Raw genomic sequence first — 13,646 nt, 5'->3', positions numbered from 1 at the left:
ACAGAAGTTTTCTTCTATGATTTTGTTGAAGATATTTACTGGTCCTTTGAGCTGGGAGTCTTCACTCTCTTCTATTCCTATTATCCTTAGGTTTGATCTTCTCATTGAGTCCTGGATTTCCTGTATGTTTTGGACCAGTGGCTTTTTCTGCTTTACATGATCTTTGACAGTTGTGTTGATGATTTCTATGGAATCTTCTGCTCTTGAGATTCTCTCTTCTATCTCTTGTATTCTGTTGGTGAAGCTTGTATCTACGGCTCCTTGTCTCTTCTTTTGGTTTTCTATATCCAGGGTTGTTTCCATGTGTTCTTTCTTGATTGCTTCTATTTCCATTTTTAATTCCTTCAACTGTTTGATTGTGTTTTCCTGGAATTCTTTCAGGGATTTTTGTGATTCCTCTCTGTAGGCTTCTACTTGCTTATTTATGTTTTCCTGTGTTTCTCTAAGGGAGTTCTTCATGTCTTTCTTGAAGTCCTCCAGCATCATGATCAAATATGATTTTGAAACTAGATCTTGCTTTTCTGGTGTGTTTGGATATTCCTTGTTTGCTTTGGTGGGAGAATTGGGCTCCGATGATCCCATGTAGTCTTGGTTTCTGTTGCTTGGATTCCTGCGTTTGCCTCTCGCCATCAGATTATCTCTAGTGTTACTTTCGTCTTTTATTTCTGACAGTGGCTAGACTGTCCTATAAGCCTGTGTGTCAGGGGTGCTGTAGACCTGTTTTCCTGTTTTCTTTCAGCCAGTTATGGGAACAGAGTGTTCTGCTTACGGGCGTGTAGTTTTTCCTATCTACAGGTCTTCAGCTGTTTCTGTGGACCTGTGTCCTGTGTTCACTAGTCAGGTCGCTTGGAGTAGGAAATTTTTGTCTTCCTGTGGTCCCGAGGCTCAAGTTTGCTCGTGGGGTGTTGCTTATGAGCTCTCCGTGGGGGCAGCAACCAGGAAGATCTGCGCTGCCCTTTCCGGTAGCTTCCGTGCACCAGGGTTCCAGATGGCGTTTGGTGTTTTCCTCTGGAATCAGTAATGTGGGCAGAGTGTAGTCTCTTCTGGTTTCCCAGGCGTGTCTGTCTCTCTGAAGGTTTTGCTCTCCCTCCCACGGGATTTGTGTGCAGAGAACTTTTTATCTGGTTGGTCCCTTCAGGTTCAGGCGGTGTCTCAGACGCAGGGGACCTGCTGCTGCTTTGGCCTTATCCAAGGGAACCCAGAGGCCATGTCCAGTTTCCTCTTGAGCCAGGGATGTGGGCAGGTATGAGCAGTGTTGGTGGTCTCTTCTGCTCTGCAGTCTCAGGAGTGCCCACCTGTCCAGGCGGTGAGGTCTCTCTCCCACTTGGTTTGGGAGCAGCGAGCTGCTGCGGGCAGGGATCCGCGGGTTTGGGAATCCCACTAAAACCAACTGGCTCCTTTTTAATCAGAAGTTATTGAAGACATAATAATAGTCCTTTGAGTGACAGTTTTTCTTGAATTCGTGTCTAGTTTTATGTGAAATGAAAGTCATAGCCCAATGGTTTGAGCTGTATGTGTAGTTTCACTAGATAATACATATCCACTGTAATAAACTGTGATTAATTTGTCATGTGCTCATACCTAATTTAAAGGATGCCAATGTTAGAGGGAATATTTTTCTTTCTTTCTTTTTTTTTTAAATTAGACTATACTGCCTATTTGGTATGTAATTCTGTAGTCTTTCTCATTTCTTCCTGTTTTTATTTCTCTTGTGTGGATGTGTAAGTGTACATGTTCTAGTGTATTTATTTTTAACATTTAATAAATCTTTAATGAATGAGTCTACATTTCTATGTCTTTTCTGCATACATATCTGTGTATATATTGTATTTCTATTTTTAAATGTGCATGTGTATCTCTTTGTAACTGTGTGTGTGTGTTTCTCTGTGTTTATGCATCCCTGTCTATCTCTTTCTGTGAGTGTGTACAATGAGAATCCACATGTCAGTCTGCCTCTCTAACTTTATGCCCCTCTACCTCTGTCTGCCTCTCTCTTTCACTCTCTTTCTCTTTCTGTTTCATTATCACCTCTCCATGTATGTTTGTGTGTAAATGGGTATTTGGTGGTGTGTCTGCTTGAGTGCTTTTTGTCTGCTAGTTTAACACTGAAAAACTCTATGGGACGATGACATTGGTTTTAAATAGGTGTCTACAAGAAAATAAAATTAATAATAATTCCAGTTAGAGCCACTCCTGGAGGGTGCTCAATATTTCAACATTCTATTTAGATAATCATTTCAAATGGATCCATAACAGTGTGTGCAGTAATTATGTTCTAGAACTTCTTTTCAGCATCAGGCCTATTTTCCAGGATAGACACAAGTCCTTCATCTCCACAGACTGGACATCTCTGAATGAAAGCCATGGGCTGTTTTCACTTCTAGGCACCCTCAAAGACTCTGTTTTTGACTCTTGTGTTCACTGTTGTCGAAGTTATCATATCTTTTGAATGTTAACTTTGCTAAACTCATCATAGCCACCATGAGTATACGCCTCTGTGGACACTAGGTTCTGTGCTCATGTTAAGTCGAAATTCAATATACCACACACAGTCTGCACAGATATAAGAAATTTCATAATACTATTTGTCTTGGTTAGTGGTAATGGCTGAATGCAACTTCTTATTTTATTGTGGATCAGGAGATCAAGGTTCCCTCCAAGAGGAAAGGCAAGTACCCATAGATTTTCTCCTGAAATCAGTCCTGTTTACTCAAACCTGTGGTCAGAAGAAATATCATTAATACTGGTTTAAATAATTTCCCTGCTAGAGAGCTAGAAATGGTAAGTAAAGGAAATTGCTAGACTCTTCAAGACTCTGATGTCAGTTTATTTGTGATGGTTGGTTCTTTTTGCCTCCCAGAACATTGAAGATTACCAACTGTGGTTCTATACTGGTCCTGGGAAAGCTCCAAGAGTACTCCAAGGTAATAACAGGGAAATCTAAGGAGGGACGAGCTGAGTTTGGTGAATCCTCACTATTTTCATTATTTAGTCTTAAACTTGAATAAACACTAAAGCAAAATGACTTAAGTATAATTTCATTCATTTAAATCATAATTAATTACTAATATAACATTCAGAAACAATTTATTACCTCATAAGCAACAGCCTTAGAATGACAGGAATTTTTCTGTGCTTTCTGTTTCAGAAACAGAATTTTCCTGATAAGGCAAACAAAACAAAAATCTAGACATATTGTTTCTGGAGAAAACAATTTAAAAAAGTCATTTGGTGATCATTACAGAAACTCTTCCTAGCTATATATCTCAAGGGATTCCATCACTCACATGGTAGCCCACAACCATCTATAACTCCAGTTTCAGGGGTTCTAATTCCCACATCTGACCTGCCCAGACACCAAGTCTAACATAGTGATCGGGTATATATGTGAGTGAATGAGTTACACAGAGAAACAAGTTTAAATCTAAAATGTAAAATCTTCAGTTTTTTATTTATTCCAAATTATGTAGATTGTTTTGTAATGAATATCAGAAATATAGCCCTTTCTCCGAATCCATGTAAAATATTCAGTTCACATCTCCTATGACCAATAATTCTGCAACTGAATATGAAATCATATTCTGATTTCTGGAGACAATCTGACTTAATTACAGCTATACTGTTTGTTGCCTTCTTTTATTTCTCACCGGATTATTACCAAATAAATAATAGTAATAAAATTATCAGAAAAGTTTGAATAAGAAATAAAATTTGAGATCACCAAGTATTCTTGAAAGCTGATCTTCTAAAAGCTACTGAAAATTTGAAGCTCTAACCCATAAAGTTGACCTTCATACCAGTGGCATAAGTCTCTGCAGATTTAAGGGCACGCTCTCCCACTAATGCCAGATAAGAAAACATTCTTGTACATAGGTGCCTGTGGCCTCTGAACAGCCCATGTATGCCCTTTAGTTAGTGACTCAGTCTCTGATAGCTCCCAGGGGTCCAGGTTGATATTACTGGTCTTTCTATGATGTTTCCTATCCTTCCAGTTCTTTCAATTCTCCCAACTTTTCCATAAGGCTTGTTGACCTCGGTCCAATGGTTAGAGGTACTATCTATATCTGTTTTAGTCAGCTGCTTGCAGGGCCTCTCAGAGGACAGCCATGCTAGGCTACTGGCTGCAAGTACAACATTGCATCAGTAATAATATTTTGGATTGGTACCTAATAATGGGATGGATCCCAAGTTGAGCCTGTCACTGACTGGTCACTGCTTCAGACTCTATTCCATTTTTGTCCTGCATTTCTTTTAGACAGGAGCAATTTGAGGTTGAAAGTTTTGTAGGTGTGTTAGTGTCCCTATCCATCTACAGGTGTCCTGTCTGATTTAAAAAGGTGGTCTCTTCAAATTTTACATCTGTGTGATTTTGTGTTTGGGCAAGATTTCCTACCTGGACTCTTTTTTTTTTTTGGTGTTTTTTTTAATTTTTTTTATTAACTTGAGTATTTCTTATTTACATTTCTAATGTTATTCCCTTTCCCGGTTTCCGGGCAAACATCCCCCTAGTCCCTCCCCCTCCCCTTCTTCATAGGTGTTCCCCTCCCCACTCTCCCCCCATTGCCGCCATCCCCCCAACAATCACGTTCACTCCTACCTTGACTCTTGAGAGCACCCCTTTCCCACGACTCTGGGATATTCTAGAGGTTCCCACCAACCCCGAGAGCTGTATATTTCCATTCATTCTCTTGGGTCCCTTGTCCTCTCTCATGTTTCTCCCATACCTGATCCTGACCTGTTCTCTTCCCATTCCACTCTCACACATATCTCTCCTTCCCTCTGCCTCCCATGGTTATTTATTTCCCTTTGCTAAGTGGGATTGAAGCATCCTTACTTAGGCTTTCCTTATGGTTTAACTTTTAGTGTCATGGATATTCTGTATATTTTGTGTAGTGTCACTGATTAATGAATATATACTATTCATGTCCTTTGGAGTCTGGGTTAGCTCACTTAGAATATTTTCTAGATCCATGCAATTGCCTGCAAATTTCACGATGTCATTTGTTTTTAGTAGCTGAATAGTATTCCATTGTGTAAATAAACCATATTTTCTGTATCCATTCTTTGGTTGAAGAACATCAGGGTTGCTTATAACAAATAAAACTGCTATTAACATAGTGGAGCTTGCGTCTTTGTGGTACTGTGGAGCATCTTTTGGCTATATGCCCAGGACCAGTATATCAGCGTCTTCAGGTACAACTATTTCCTGTTTGCTGAGGAACAGCCAGATTGATTTCCAGAGTGGTGGTAGTTTGCCATCCCACCAGCAATGGAGGAGCATTCCCGTTTCTCTACAATCTCACCAGCAAGTTCTGTAGTTCTGTTTCTCTTTTGAGAACAGATAAGGAGTTTTGGTATTAGCTCTTATTTGAAAGTCTGGTAGAATTAGGCACTGAATTATGCATCATGCCCTAGTCTTTTTGTTACTGTTATTGTTGTTGGTTGTTTTTAATGAATTCTTCTAGTTCCTTAGGGGTTATGGGATTGATTAGTTTATCTGATCTTGATTTAACTCTGGTATGTGGTATCTGTCTAGAAAATCATTCATTTCATATAGATTTTCAAAGCTTTGTCAAGTTAGTCTTTTGTAGTAAAACCTGATGATTTTTTTTAATTTCTTCAATTTTCATTATGTCTCTCTTTTCATTTCTGATTTTGTTAATTTGCATACTATTTCTGAGACTTTTAGTTAGTTTAGGTTTATGTGTCTTGTTGATTTTCTCAAAGAACAGGATCTTGGTTTTATGGATTCTGTTTCTAATTGATTTCAGACTTAATATTAAGTTGTCGGCTTCTCTTTAGTGTATTTTCTTATTTTTGATCTGGATTTTTCATTGTGCTTTTAAGTTACTAGAATAGGATATCACAATTACCTTTGTGAAGACAAATAGTGCTCATATTCTATTTTATGTATGCAGTGTGAAATATTTAAATTGCTTAATATGAAGCTAGAGGAGTGAAGTAGGATTCTTTTTTTTTTCTTTTCTTTTCTTTTTGGAGCTGGGGACCGAGCCCAGGTCCTTGTGCTTGCTAGGCAAGCACTCTACCACTGAGCTAAATCCCCAACCCCGGTGAAGTAGGATTCTTATGATGTAAAAATATTATAGGTATTAATACTCCAACAGGCCTGTCTTAAAAGGGTTAGAGAAGAATACAGCAAAAGTCCCCCTACACAGTGCATTCTTAGGTCTAAACAAAGTGATACACTGAAAATTTTCTCCTCATTATTTTCAGAGTTTTCAGCTTAATTTATTATAGTATCCCTGTAAAGGTTCTAATGTTCTAGTATGTACAGTCTACATTATCCTGAAAAAGGAGAAGGAGGAGGAGGAGGAGGGGAGAGGCAGGGGGAGGGAAAGGGGAGGTGGAGGAGGAGGAAAAAGAGGTGGAGTGGGAGGGGGAGGACAAGGAGAAGAAATGCAGCAAAGCATTCTAAATTGTATCAGAAGGGTTGCCTATATTCAGTTACAGTAGTTACAATTCATTTTTTTTCTCATAAGGCATGAGTATCCGCATGACTTTAGAATGATAAATATTCAAAAGAACTTCAGTTCACGGGACTTAAGAAATTTTACAGCTTTTCCTTCCCTACCTGGGGTAATCATGAAATGCCTAAATGCTGATGTACATGGGAAATTCATCTTGAAGCCCAGAAACTCAGCAAGAAGCCAGCAGCAAAAGAGTGAGTCTGCCATCTTCCTTCAGGTGGCTTTTCTTAGTTACCATTTTAATTTGTCATAAAATATCGTAGCATACTATCATTTTCTTCCAAAGGAATGGGGCACTGTAAAAACAAACAAACAAAAAAAACCACACTAAAGCAGTATGTTTCAGGTCCATATTAAGAGAACTCTAAATTCCGATGTAAAGACTAATCTTGGTTATAGGGAGAACATTTCATTTTTCCCAGGCAGATATTTGCCATAAACTGGTATGTCAAAACACTGTGTACACACATTTTTGTCCCATTAGAATAAGCAGGTCTAAGACATCGATCATGATATGTTCCCATTAAGTGCTTTTGTGATTATAGCACAAAATTACTCATGAACTGTATTTTGACAATCTATTGCAATGAAATGTACATAGAAAAACAAGATTTATGGTATTGCAGATAATCTGTTGCAGGCTTGACTAGAAATCACCTTAGGCTTGTAGCCCAGTCTCTAATCTCATTTCAAATCATACAACAAATATCTTTTAGACCTATATCTAGATTCCAAATGGCCCTAATAGTGATAGACTGGGGCTTTTTAATTATTTTTTCAAATGATAGAATACTATTATTATTTCTCCTTATTCTCCTTTCTTGAAAACCTCCCACATATACCCCTGATTTCTTTTAAACTTTGCTTTTTTTATTTTTATTACTTTTATTTACATTTGAAATGTCCCATTCCTGGTCCCCCTACCAAGAATGCCCCACCATATCCCTCTTCCCCTTTGCCTGTAAGAGGGTGCTCCCCCACCAACCTACCTACTCCCACCTTACCCCTCTAGCATCCCGCTTCTTTGGGGCATCAAGCCTCCACAGGAACAAGAACATCCGCTCCCACTGAGGCTAGACAAGACAGCCATTTCTTTACATATGTAGCAGGGACTGCAGACTGGCAATGTATGCTCTTGGGTTGTTGGCTAAGACCCTGAGAGCTCTGAGGGGTCAAGTTAATTAATATTATTGTTCTTCCTATGGGGTTGCTATCCCTCTCTCCTCCTTCATTTCTTCCCCGAACTTTTGCATTGGGGTCCCAGGACTCAGTCATGTGGTTGGCTGAGAGTATCTGCATCTGTCTCAGTCAGAAGCTGGTAGACCCTCTCAGAGGACAACCCTGTGAGGTTCCTGTCTGCAAGCATATCATTTCATCATCAACACTGTCATGGTTTGGTGTCTATGGATGGGATAGATCAGATGTTGAGGCAATCTCTGGATGGCCTTTCCTTCAGTCTCTGCTCCAGTTTTTGTCCCTCCATTTTCTTTAAAGAGAAACAATTCCGAATCAAAAATTTTGATAGGTGTTTTGGTATACATATATATAAAAAAAACACATACACACACACACACACACACACACACACACACACACACTCAAACATCTTTGTCCATCTATCTAATATTACTTGTGATTTCAGCCCTCATAATTTTGCATTAGATAGCCAGGCAGGCAATATGTTTTTCAATGAAGAAGACTATTTTATATTGTGTTATATGACTCATTTGTTTACTTTTAATTTATTTGTTTTAAGTAACATGTTTAAAATTGTATTATAGTCCAATATTCTAAAAGAAAACTAGAAGCGAAAAAGAAACTTAATTTCAGCTCTGAACTGACACTATAGTGTATAGTCATGTATATTTCACATGAGGGGGATATGGTGCTGCTGAAATAAACTTAACAATGGTTCTTCAAAATGCTGAACAAGAAAAATAAGGATGAAAAGAGCTTCACTGTGACATTTGAAAAAATAGAAAAATTTTAAATAAGAATAAAAGTAAGCGTGGCTATGAAAATGGATGTAATTATTGAAGCAACAGCCTATACATACTTCAGGGAGTTCATTCAACCAATGTATCTAGTATTTCATGATACAGTATGGAGTTAGACATCATCATGTTGTGAGAATTCCCACTACAGAACACAAGACCATGTCTTAGAGACATCACTAAGATTAATAACAGTGTAAGGCATATGAGAAGGTTACATAAGCACAACAAGATGATTAACCCATTATAATACGGACATTTTGCAAATGAAATTTGGTTTTGTAAAAGATCTTTATAAATTATACTATCCCATGTAATGATCTCAACTCCTGCTCAGATATGAAGGAAAAAACTTTTAAGAAACAAAGAACTTCTATAACATCGCAGTTGGACAAGGGCTCTGTGCCCCACAGGACCAAGTATGCACCACCCCACCATTTAAAAAGGGAAGAAAACTGTTTGGAAGGGAACTCAGTTCCATTTGTGAGGATGGCATCCTGCCTGCAGCAATTCTGGTATGTCTCATATGGTGTTTCTCTGGCTATCCTAAGACAAAATCCTGCTTCTTAAATACCTGACCCCTTCACTTCTATCACCATGTGGAGCAAGAATTGTTTCTCAAATCATTGGCTTTCCAGTAGGAAGATGAGAGAGGGCTATTCAGAAACCATCTATTGGAAAAGTTGGATTTAATCCCTTAACTATTTTGGAAAATCTGATATAAAGAAATGTTGCCTGATCCTTAATGGATAATATTAGGGTGGGAAGTGTACAACGAAAGATTGAGGCACAAAACCAGCGTGAGGTCATCTGTGTCCATGCCAGCACGTGCACTGCACCTGTGCACACCATTGGTCTGGTTCTTAAGGAACAAATAGTAGTCTGTGGTGTGTGAAGCCTGACAGGTATTTCTCTATCTTATTCTCAGGACATGCTGTACCTACTAAAAAAGAAAGGGCTCACAACCACGGGTGTCTTCTTAGAACCTCCGAGTACAACTTTGTGCCAAACAGTAAAGGACAAATTGGATTCGGAAGAGGAGGTGGATATAAACAAGCAATCAGTTAATGTAATGGCGTAGATCTTTAAGGTAGGGAATGTCCTTCCATCATCCACCTCAGGATTCCTCTGAGTCTATGAGAGTAGTTGTCTTCTTTTTGCATTCCCTTGAGTGACAGTAGATATGTATGAGAGAAATCTTTTTTTTTTATCTTTTTTTTTTTTGGTTCTTTTTTTCGGAGCTGGGGACCGAACCCAGGGCCTTGCGCTTCCTAGGTAAGCGCTCTACCACTGAGCTAAATCCTCAGCCCCATATGAGAGAAATCTTATATGCTCAAAGTCTCCTCTGTTAGTGTTAATAACATGGATGATGTTTTGTTCAGAAATTGTTTAAGCAATGTGATTGTTGAACTATCAAAAATGAACCCTACCCTCATTTCTAGGAGACCAAATCTCAAAGCAAATGTCCCTATCCTCTGGTGTACAATTTTTCTGTCTGTCTCAACCTATGCTCAGAGACAACAGTTCAGGAGTTATTATGTATATATATGAACTGGCACTCAGAGTCACAGGATAGTTTGTTCTTTGTATCTTGACTAGCTGTGGTTTTCAGTAATGGTCTCCATCCATTTCAAAGAGAAGCTTTTTTGATGGGTAAGGGTATATTATCTGTGAACATTAAGTTAAATATTTATAATAGAGTTCGGAGTTACACTTGTTTAGTGAAATAGGGGCAGGGCATTCTCTAAGAACTATGACCACATGTGCCTCCATGCTTCCAGTACCAGACGTGGCTTTCTGCTCCTGAGAAATCCGATAATAACTTCCTATGGTTGTCTTTATTGTGGGTATCATAATTGTATGTTTCTATCATTTAAAAATAGTATTCGAACTATAGTATTAATCACTTATATGTCTAGTTTGCTCAGCTGTCTGCTAGAGGCATGCTGAGCTAAGGAAAGATTTTTCTATAGTCCAAGTAAATCTGAAAATTTACTCTTTGGTCTCTAGCTTAAATAGATGAAACTTACTGGGCCCACATATCATGGAACGTTCTAACTAGGGGAAATTTGGGGAACTGTGAAGAAAGTTGGAACTAAACTGAAATTTACAGGTGAATGTACTTTGAATAATTTCCATGTTTAATTTTTTCCACAAAATATTTTTCCTCTCTTCATAAGGACTTCCTCCAAAACCTCAAGGGAAGTCTAATGGCTTCAAAACTATATGATGAGTGGATTGCTGTACCCGAAAAGGTCAATATGAAGAGAAATTAGCTGCAGTGCAGAGGTAATCATTGGAAACTGTGAACAACCTCAACAAAATAGAAGTAACATTTACTTACACACATTAGAAATTATATATCACAGAAACATTTACTAAGAACACTGACAGACAGCAAAAGCTTTCAATTGTTCACAAACATGGAAGACACTTTTAAAAGAGTATGAGTTACAGTGGGAAATACAGTAGCCCAGGCTTATAATCTTACTTTCATATTCCAATTAGATTTGTCTTTTTTTCTGAATTGGGTAAATATTTCAAGCAATAATTTGAGTACAAACTCTTTCATTTTATTTACAGTGCATCCTGCATACGATACGATTACTCTGTTCCCTTCCTTTATATTTACAAATTGAGTATACTTGTTTTAAAATAACTGTCTCTGTGTTCAGTCTTTTAGATAAAATGCCACCTGAAAATGCAGCTCTTCTGAGGCAAGTTTTTTGTACATTATATGAAATTAAAAGTAACTGTTCTGTTAATGAAATGTCTTCTTACAACCTATCTGTTGGGTGAGCCCCATGTCTCTTATTTGTGCCCAGCTCCTGCAATAATGGAGTGACAAATGATATTGACAAAAGGGTAATTAGATAAGAACTTTATGCCTAGAATTGATAAGCCTTTACAATGAGACAGGAAAACAGGATTACCCTGAGAATCTTGGTCATTTTGTTGTTGTTGTTGTTGTTGATGATGATTGTTTTGGTTTTTGTTTTGTTTCATTTTGTAAAGTAAGTACAGCTTTGAAAGGTGTTCTTCTGGAGGGAAGGAATCATTGGTGCATTCTAAGTAAAATATAAATGGGTATTTGAGCTCCGTGACTCAGTCTTTTGTCTTTGTCATTTAGAATATCCTTACACTAACCCATAGAGAACACATGCTGTGAAATGATACAAAAAAAAAATCCTAGGTACTGGGTTCAGCAATCAAGACTTAATTCTGACATATTGAGTGTAGAATGTGTGAAATTCTACTTGTTTTCAAGGTGGTTTCCGCAACAAAAGATGGCAATGCAATTTGGATTTTTTTTTAATCAGATATGCTCCTTAAGAATTCCTGATTAATGTGAGTAAAATACCATTGGCCTCAGGATGCTGGTTATGATTGGTTTAGAGAAATTATTGTGTATACTTTTCTATGTTAGCCATCTTTCAAGTACTATAATAAACTAACAAACCTTATGCAGTACAGTGATCAAATGGTTATTTTGACTCTAAGTATTTGAGTTTCTGATCCATTATTAATTGACCAATTGTCCTTGGACCTGTAAGGAACATACTGTAAAACAACTCAACTGAGAAACAATAATATTCCTCATATTGTGTAGAAGAATCAAAGATCAGGAGAAGACAGGGTTCCAAAGTACCGGCCATTGAAGATACATAATTATCCCATTTCCTCCCGGTAGATCTTATTTCAAATACCTCCCAATATAATGAATCATAAAATCAAGATGTTACCATTGCATCTGCACTGAGTCATCACTGTATTAAGATTAAGTAATTAACTAAATATGTGACGAAATGGCACCTACAGTGATATATTGATGCAGCTGTTACCATTGCACTGCACTGAGACACATGAATTTCACTGCTCAGATGGGTTTGCCTGTCTCTTACTTTTTAGACAGCCCATGTGAATTTTCAATAGGATGATACCCACATTCAGAGGCCATCTTCCCTCCTTAGCTCTGCCTTTCTATAAGCATCCTTAAAATCATGCTCACACATATATTATAAAATGTAACCAAAGCTATTTCAGTGTACAGTATGTATCACATACTGACCATCACAATGTAAAAACTGGAAATCATTCTCTTATGTAACATTGCACTGTGATGATCACACTTGAACATCTGATCTCACAATCTTTTAAATTTCTGACAAAAGCCTGCCCCTATTTAGAACAGCTAAATTTTTCTCAGAATTTTGAATGGCATATTTTTAGCCTCCAAGACTAAGAAGTAAAATGTGATTTTGCAACCATGCAAAATGACAGAGACCCTCTGTGTTTGCCCTGTTTTTTCATAGATTTCTCTAGTAGAATTTATGATTGAAAATTCTCCAAAATTTTTGGAGAGGCCTTGGCTGCAGTGCGGCATGGAACATCACTATGCCATCCTCCTGGAGGAAAGTCCTCATGTTCCCAGAATAATGCAACAAATGTTGGAAACATTAAGGAAACCGAACATGGACTCAGCAGCTGCCCCATTGGGAGGACATGCACTACTGGCTATAATACAATGCCGAACAGTCCAGCTGCTCCTCTTCCCTATGAGGGCCTTATAGGTTGTTCTACTCCCAGAACTTAAAGTTAAATCATTGAGCACTGAAAATATGATTTATAACAAACAGTAATGAAGGATTTACCATGAGAGGGAAAATTTCACCTGTGCATTATAGATATTATCCTATTGTTAGAATTTGCTTCCAAATTTTAGTACCTCTTTCCACTGGTCCTGAGTTTATGCTAGAGGTTAAACACAGAAATGAGATTAAGAAATTAAGAATATGTAAAGAAATGATACTTACAATGATATATTGATTCTTAACATTTTGTCCATCTTTATTAACTTGAGTATTTCTTATTTACATTTCTTTTTTATTTTATTAAATTGAGTGTTTCTTATTTACAATTCGGATGTTATTCCCTTTCCCGGTTTCCGGGCCAACATCCCCCTAACCCCTCCCACTCCCCTTCTATATGGGTGTTCCCCTCCCCATCCTCACACCATTGCCCCCTTCCCCCCAAAAATCATGTTCACTGGTGGTTCAGTCTTAGAAGGAACAAGGGCTTCCCCTTCCACTGGTGATCTTACTAGGATACTCATTGCTACCTATGAGGTCAGAGTCCAGGGTCAGTCCATGTATAGTCTTTAGGT

At 38.0% G+C, this 13,646-nt stretch overlaps 1 pseudogene; it reads left to right on the top strand.

Annotated features, from left to right (window-relative positions):
* Positions 1-13,646, top strand: part of LOC120101869 (uncharacterized) — a 60,520-nt pseudogene that overhangs the window by 13,912 nt on the left and 32,962 nt on the right.

Source organism: Rattus norvegicus, chromosome 3, assembly GCF_036323735.1.
Source record: "Rattus norvegicus strain BN/NHsdMcwi chromosome 3, GRCr8, whole genome shotgun sequence".
Lineage (NCBI taxonomy): Eukaryota > Metazoa > Chordata > Mammalia > Rodentia > Muridae > Rattus > Rattus norvegicus.
The sequence above is the reverse complement of the archived record's forward strand: the minus strand, read 5'-3'. Positions and strand labels throughout refer to the sequence as shown.